Source organism: Taeniopygia guttata, chromosome 2 (assembly GCF_048771995.1).
Source record: "Taeniopygia guttata chromosome 2, bTaeGut7.mat, whole genome shotgun sequence".
Classification (NCBI taxonomy): Eukaryota; Metazoa; Chordata; class Aves; order Passeriformes; family Estrildidae; genus Taeniopygia; species Taeniopygia guttata.
In genome coordinates this window covers 74,489,380-74,497,418 of record NC_133026.1, presented here as the reverse complement: position 1 = coordinate 74,497,418, position 8,039 = coordinate 74,489,380, and the positions used below count along the sequence as shown (strand labels likewise).

Below are 8,039 nucleotides of genomic sequence, written 5' to 3'. Positions count from 1 at the left end.
TGTTTAAAAAGGCAAGTAACTGGTAACAGAAAACGTTTGACTAAGTTGAGGTGTCCCTCAGAGCTTTAGATCTGTATCAGGTGTCACTTTGATAGTTGGGCTTCTCCTTCCAATGCTTTAAAGGGCCTGAGGCATTTCAGCCAGGGACCATTGTGGGGGTGTTGAATGTCCCAATGATTCCTATAGAAAATTTGGATGCATAAAAATTTCCCCACTGTGTTAACACATCCCTTGCCCACAAAACGAGGGGGACTGACACAAAAGGTTTAACTGTGGCTATCTGCCCTTCAGGCCTGGTAATCTGCACTAAGTGTTGGCTTTTCAGGATTTGAGTATTCCTACCCATGCCCGGGAGTACCTGAGACACAGTAGTTAATGGCCAATCACTGAGCCATTGGCTTTTTGAGATAACAGTCACATCAGTTCCAGTATCAATGAGCAGTTGTAAAATTATGTGTCTCCCTTTCAGAGTCCCTTTGCATTGGTATGTGGGACACTGAAATGTAATACATTGTGTCCAAAAAAATCTTTGAGACATCTGTGGAACCAAACCCCCCTTCCCTCTGTTCAATTATTGGGGATGCAGATAGGGGTCCTGCCAGGAAAAATATGACTTGGGCTCTACGGCTCCCAGCCAAGACTACACAGGGCAGCTGGGGGGTCCAAGCTATGATCTTTATTTCTCCAACTGAGTCACAGTCAATAGCCTCAGGGAGAACAAACAACCCCGGTATTGAAGTGTATGATTTGCCTTAAAGCAATGCATGCCTACACTGTCCTGGTGGTCTGATAAGCACCTGGTGGTGCTTCCTGTGGGAGGCAAACAGATGAATCAAATAATGTGTGAAAAATGCTTATATGTCTCTACACATATATTTACTGTATGTATTATGTTATATTGATTAGTAGTGCTGTATTAAGATTTTAATACTATGGTAAATGTAGTTTTGTAGTTACAATGGAGCTTTTGTAGTTAAAATAGCAACTATGTACATGGGAAGAAAGAAGTGAGGTACTTGCATCAAGATAGCAGCCACAGGACACCTAAATCTTCCAGAGAAAAAGAATTTATGGCTCCCTTATCAGAAGAAATTAACTTCCTCCTGCCTTGCTCAGCCCTGAAGATGCCACAGGATTAAGAGGAAGACACTGACACTGATCAGAGTTCTTTGTTTCGACAGAATTTATGCATCATGTATGAGATATATGAATATGCAACAGACTATTGCCTTTAAGGGTTAATTCTTGGTTCACAAAGCATGCTTTTCGTCGCTTACTGCCCGAGAACATCGGATGTCCATAATTCTTTGTTTTATTGTCCTTTAAGGTCCTAACTCTGATTGTCTAAATTCTTACTGCTCTATTTTTTATTACTGTGAAACTATTTTATTACTGTTATACTATTAAACTTAATAAAAGTTTTAAAACAAGTGATTGGCGTTTTTGACATAATACTACTGTTTTGGAGGTTGTCAGGTCCGGTCCTCCACTCTCCGATGTGGCGGGTTGTAGGTCGGTGACGGTCCAGTTAGGGCTGCTTGTGGTCTGGTGAAGGCTGCTTAGGATGGCAGCTGGGCTGAGGCTTGCTATGTTCTTCTCTGAGGCATCAGCTGGGGCATTTGTGTCATGGCATGGTGTCCCTCTGTGCTTTGGGTCCTACTTCCTCATATTGGACGCCCTTCAAAATCATACTTGGACTGACATAGATTAGCATAATGCCCTTATAATAATAATCCCTTATGGCACTGAGGGCAAATACTGTGAGTTTTGGACCTGGCCTCCTCCCCCTTTTTGACACAGACCTTTTTCAAATGCCCAGATTTCCAGCACCCAAAGCACGTTTGGGAGTCCCCCTCCTTAAGAGCCTTTTTCTTTAATTGCATCCAGTTATCATGAGGGTCAGGAGGGAATAGATCTGTTTCATAATCTGAATCTATCAGTTCTGGATCAAAAGGCTCCCCCTCCTCCTCAATCCTAGAGCCCTGTACAGTTTGTACAGCAATATAAACTGCTAACGACTGTGAGAAAGGATGACTTCCCCTCCTTTGTCTGGGCAGGAGTGAGGTGATGGCTGCAGCCACTCTTCAGTATCAGAGGTGCCAGTTTCAAGTGGGCAGGGAGAGACAGAGAGAAGAGAGACAGAGTGGGGTAGGAGCACAGTGTTATCGCCAGAAGATACAGCCTGAGACTGCTCTTGCTTTTTCAGTGTCTCAAAAATCATTCTCCAGGACGCAAGCATACACATTGCTGGCTTATATCCACAGTAGCTAAATCATAGAGCTTCAGCCCCACATTATCCCAAACAGCAGCTGTAAAAATAGAGGAGTCCAGCTTTGGCAAAAATTTGCCATGTTTCACAAGCAAAGCGAGCATTAGTTCAAAAACACCTCTCTCTTCTTTAGACATTGTCCTGAATTCCCCCTGGCTCACCTTCTTTCTCCATGGATGGATTGCTTCAGGCTCATTCTTGGTTCTCACACCAGCACTTCCAGTTCTGGGGGCTCGCTGATTGCAGCCAGATAGGCTGTTCCTTCTTCTCACCTGGAACATCAATTATTGGTGATGATGAGAGAGACGAGGAGACTGTGAGATGGTCAAAAGAGTCCAAATTTATTCTGGACCATCTATGCTTGTTATAAATTGAGGCGAATAATTTGATTCAGCCTTTTAAGATCAATTAATAATTTTATTAATTACAGCAAGCGATAGCAAGCAAACAGCGCTGGGTGCAGCTGCGGAGCCTGTGTTCCGCCAAAAGCTGACAACCTTTCCTTCTCTTCAGTCCCTTTTTATCCTGCATAAGTGGGGGTGATGGGTCTCCTTCCACCGTGGTTATCAGTTCCAGCAACAATGGGTTTCACAAATGGGGGTGGTGAGTCTCCTTCCACTGAGGTTATCAGTTTCAGCAACAATGGGTTTCCACTGCGTTTATCAGTTCCAGCCAGTCCTGCAAAATCTTTCACAATCTTTGTTTGTGGTTACCAGTCAAGCCTGCAAATTCCATGTCCCGACTTCCCCCCCTTTTATCCTAATTTCATACTTTTGATGAACAAACAAGTCAATGCAGTTCCTCACATGCTTATATACTATTTTAGGAAGGCTAGTAATGTTTTACTACAATGATTGGGTTAATCATCACATAAACAAATGTATTTCACAATATCTCTTTTTTGCAGAAGTCCTGATGGAATTTTATTTTCCAATAAGTGAGCCTGATTTAATCTTCTTGCAATCTTCAAAGCTATTTGCTCTTGCCAAGGCATCCTAATTGTCAAATCTCTTATGCTAACCAGGTCGAAAGTCCATTATCGGTCTTGTCTGTCTCAATACTTTATCTTTGTTTAATTGCTTCTTATCGCCCTATCAATTAGGATTCAAGTCCTCCTTTTATTGAAATAATTGTTTTTAAAAATGAGAGACAGTGGTGTGCACTTTTTGTAACACAAGAAAACATTCCATTATCTGAAGATGGATGAGGAAATTAGGTATTGACAGCTATATAGATGCCCATCTCTAGGCAAAAGGAACACAGAATTTGTAACTGAACTCTACTTCCCTATGCTTTGTTACCTCCAGCATTGATAAGAGATCTAAATTTTGCTGAACACAAGATGAAACTTTAATATTGCCTTTAGATACTTCAATATGCTGAAGAGATACAAAGTTGGAAAAAACATGTGATGAAGGATAACTGGAATAGGGCAACTAAGGATTCTATGTTTATATGCCATAAATAGGCTTTTGTCCTAATCAGTATTTTTGATTACTGCATCTGAGATAAAGGCATTGAAACAGAGATTTTTGGAGTTCACTGAAGTTAACAAAATGAATTAATCATTTATATTTTAGCTTGTAGAGTTATGTGTTAAATTTTAACCTTTTACTTGAGCAACCTCTGCCATGGTACAAAGGGCATAAGAAAATGCAAATTTCTGAAGGTTATTGCACAAAGAGCAATGTCTCAGAATGCAAAGAACCCAGTAAAGAAGCTTTCCTGTCTTCAAGCCTATCAAGACTGACAGACGCACACAGATAAGCACTAAATGACCAAAAGCGCACGCACAGAGAGGAAGAGTTCAAAAGTTCAACCATGAAGAAGACCATGATCTTCAGCCTCAAGAGACCACCAGAGACCCTCACAGGACCACCATGACAAACCACACATGCCTAGAAGGGCGTAGACCTATTTAACATGAGAGGAAAGGACAGGTGGGGCTGGGTTGAATATGCATTAAAAAGTTGTGCAATGTATTACATATGGAACACCTTTGTGAATAAAATTGTGGGTCAGACTAAGGCTCAGTGCACAAGATTTTGGAGAACGATCTCACTTGTGTCGAGTGCTGGCAATACATACCCACTTCATAACTACTCCAAGTTGTGGAGTCTATTTATTTATCTATTTTGCGTATTGCTTCAGCATAGCCTTGGTGAAAAAACAAAGAGAAGGATTCTGGACACTGGAAAAATTTTAAAAATGGAAGAAGGAACAGATTCATAACTTGAATCTGTACAAAAAGGCATATAAAAAGGAATTTTCAAGACATGGACAAATGACAGTCACAGATGCAAGGTTTTTCAGAATTTAGCTAAATCAAGACCCTAAGCCTTTTCAAAGTCTTTAAAAATTAAACAAAAGTGTGAAGACCTGAAAATCTGCCACATTAGCAGTTAAACTAAAAATGCCACCAAACTGGTGTAACAGAAGGAAACTGCAAAAGAGCTTCTCTTCATTTTCTAATCCTTCTAATCCCAGACCCTGGAAATAATCTGTGTGGATAGACAGGCTTAAAACTGGAGAAACATACTGGAGAGGATGCTGAAACTAATGGTCTCCACACATACCTACATAGCAGGCTGGTAATGAGGGAGAAAGTTGTTTCTAACAGCTATCTCTAAATAACTAGCTGACATATCTTAGATATTTTCATAATAGAAAAATCTGATTTATTAATGGCTCTCTGTATATGCATTAACTACAAGTTTTGTCATTTCAGGCATAAGTCTACTGTTCCTCTGGAAAATTGCATTTAGTTCATTACAGATAATGTGCTAAAAATAAAGAATTTCTAGAACATGTGTGCTTGTATGGCCCTTTCCTGTTAAATTTGTTTTTGTGGTCTCTGTGATTTTCCTACAGTACCTATCTGCTGCAGTAGTATTAATCAAGTTATAATAAGCAGCCCAGCTCTGCTCCATGAAGCAGCGTCTGGGCTGACTGACAGAAGCTCACAGCCAATGGGAGCTCTCCTAAGATGCAGACATTGTACTGGTTCAGATTCTGTGAGCACAGAGATAGACCAATGGGCTGTCTCAACCCGGGAGTTTTGAATGGGCTATAAAAAGGTGTTGGAAACAACAAATGAAGCTGTTTAACCAAAGGGAGTTCTGTCATGTGTTATGTCTCAGACATACGAACATCACGGATTCTACTGTAATACCTACCTACCTAGCTATCAATAAAACATCTGGAAATAATCATAACACTTGCATCATTCAATTTTCCACCAAAGAAATTGCTAAAATTTATATTGGAAGATGCCCAATATTTAACTTAAAACAGACATCTGGAGCAAGAAGAGTACCAAAATGTCTTGTAATTGAATTAACATTTTTAGTCACCCAATGCTGATGTCCTTTAATTTATAATAGTCACTTTTGAAATGGCATGTTCATGTGTTTGAGAAATGATAGTATGCAGATGTAACAGGTCAGGCCTCTTTGTTCCAGTGAAGTGGTGAAGTCTAACAGCTTGATATCTAGCAGTTACTTACTTTTTTCCCACCTCCTGCCTGTTGGAATGCTTTTTGTTAATAAACTGTTGTTTATTCATTTTTATCTATTAGTAATTATTTCTTATTTGTGGAAGGGGATTGCTGGAACTTAGAGGAGACAACTCCTTCCAGAAAACTCTTTAAATTGTCTCAAATCAAGACACCTATATCCCTCCTTTCAGAGCAGATAACCTTGTTTCTAGAACTTCCTAATGTCTGATACATCTTTGTTCTTCATCCTTAAGTAACTTTTCTTTCTTTCATGGGTGCAATGAAATATATGTTCTGCTTAAATATGCCTTCCTGATGATTTTTATAACTATATTACACTGACTGACAATATAAAACTCCACATATAATAAATCTGAACTAAAAGAAAATGTGTTTTACATAATGCTTTCTAACCTCTCAAGAAAGATGATCATGAAATGCTAGGATTGTTTTCCTTTACTTTAAAATAATTAATATCTAGCATGTTAGAAAAGCTCATGTACAAGCATGTAAGTATTCTGGCTGCCTGACTGATCAGCTCTGATTTCATAACACTTGAGGTCACAGTCTCAATGATGTATGGAATATATCTATTAAATGTAGTCAGATGATTCACAGGATAATTGATGTTATTCTGCAAACAGGCAGAGATAATAAACCACCAGTGATTTTTACATTTCAATGCTAGATATATATGGGTATTCTCAGTTCAGTCAGAAAGGAGAGTTTCTAACCAGGCTAGAGCCTGAGAAAGAGTTGCAAAGGAATGTAAATAATTCTCTATCTCTCTTGTTGTTCACATTTTTTATAGATATGTCCTGCCTCAGATATAGATTTTGTGTTGTGTTTTTGTTTGCTTGTTTTTTCAGATGCACTGCAGAATTCTGTTCTTCAGGCAATTGTCTTAGAGAGTCAAATTATAAGTTGAACATTATCTTGTTTTTTAGTAAATGATATGCATCAGTCCATGCCATTGATCAGGGATTACAAGGTGATAATTTATAGGACAGAATTGCCGTATTCTGGTTGTACTTTTCTTTAAAGGAGCTTGCAAGTAACTGGATTCATATCATGAGGAAATATTCCTAGGCTTTTCACTTCAGTTCTCTTTATAACCAACACAGAAGAATGTGGGACTCAGATTCAGTCAAAGAAAGAAACTGAGAGTTTCTAGCCAGGCAAAAAGCCTGGGAAAGAGCTGGAGAAGAATGTAAATAATTCTTTATCTCTCTTGTTTATCACATTGTTTACAGTTAAGTTCTATCACTGTGCATCAAGCACTTTGCACCAATGATGTGGGTTGTTTTAACTACAGAACCAATGGAGTTGGTCCTCATGAAGCTCTGTATAAAAGAGCAGTGTATTTTGAATAAATCGGAGCCTTGCTCTCACAGCCTTCTGAGTCAAGTCTATTCATTCCCGTCCTGCCTCGACAGTGACAGAAGAATGGTAACTATTTCTCAAAATGGTATCTTTTTATTTTTAAGCTTGTGCTTCATTTTCCAATTTATTTGATTTGTAGAATGATGGAGCTTTTGTATGAAACAGATAATGCCTGAAAGAAATGTAACAGAGAGACTGGTCACTAGGACAGACAAATGCTAGTAAATTCATACACTACTCTGTTGTTCAGTTAGAGCCTTGTTCTGAAAAACATTATGTGTACCACACAGATGTTTTCTCATGTTCTGTTGGTTGATTGTTTCAAATACATTGTTGCATTAGGAAGAATGTATGTTGTGAAGCAGATGGTTAGTCAATACCCGTTCCTCTCTCCCACCTGTGCTCGTAGTACAGCAAGAAAAGAAATTGTCTGAGTGCATAATTTTGCTTAACTCCTCATATCTTCTGTACAGAAACAAGGAGGTTTCACAAAAGATTTCTCTCTTGTAATTTTTGTATAATAGCATGATGTATGCCGTGATTCGGCTTCACATTAATATTACAATTAAATTGCTTTATGTGATATAACAGAAGTACACTTAAATCAGGGCATGAAATTTTAATTTTGGAGGTTGGCTGCTCAATTTCTTGTTCTCTCCAGGAGGTGTCTATACTGTTCTGGACTAAAAATATTAGAGGCCTATTAAGTAGGAAAGGTTTTATGCAAAAGTGCACCTGCCTGTACCAGCTTTGAATTCAACCAAAAACTGGTAAAGCTATTCCCCATTAGACAAAAAAAAAAAAAAAAAAAAAGTGTATTTCTTATAAATACATTTCCATGGAAACTTTCCCATGTTTTGTAAGATGGACAGTGAACTGCATGAGTGAACT

The 8,039-nt window shown here is 38.7% G+C and overlaps 1 long non-coding RNA gene across 1 annotated transcript; it reads right to left on the bottom strand.

The window, feature by feature from the left end:
* Positions 1-1,165: 1,165 nt before the first annotated feature.
* On the bottom strand, positions 1,166-4,455 carry LOC140682347 (uncharacterized). Its single transcript, XR_012053968.1, has 2 exons — positions 2,767-4,455; positions 1,166-2,541 (listed from the first exon to the last, which is right to left on the bottom strand). It is a non-coding gene; the product is annotated as an uncharacterized lncRNA (long non-coding RNA).
* Between the last annotated feature and the right edge of the window lie 3,584 nt (positions 4,456-8,039).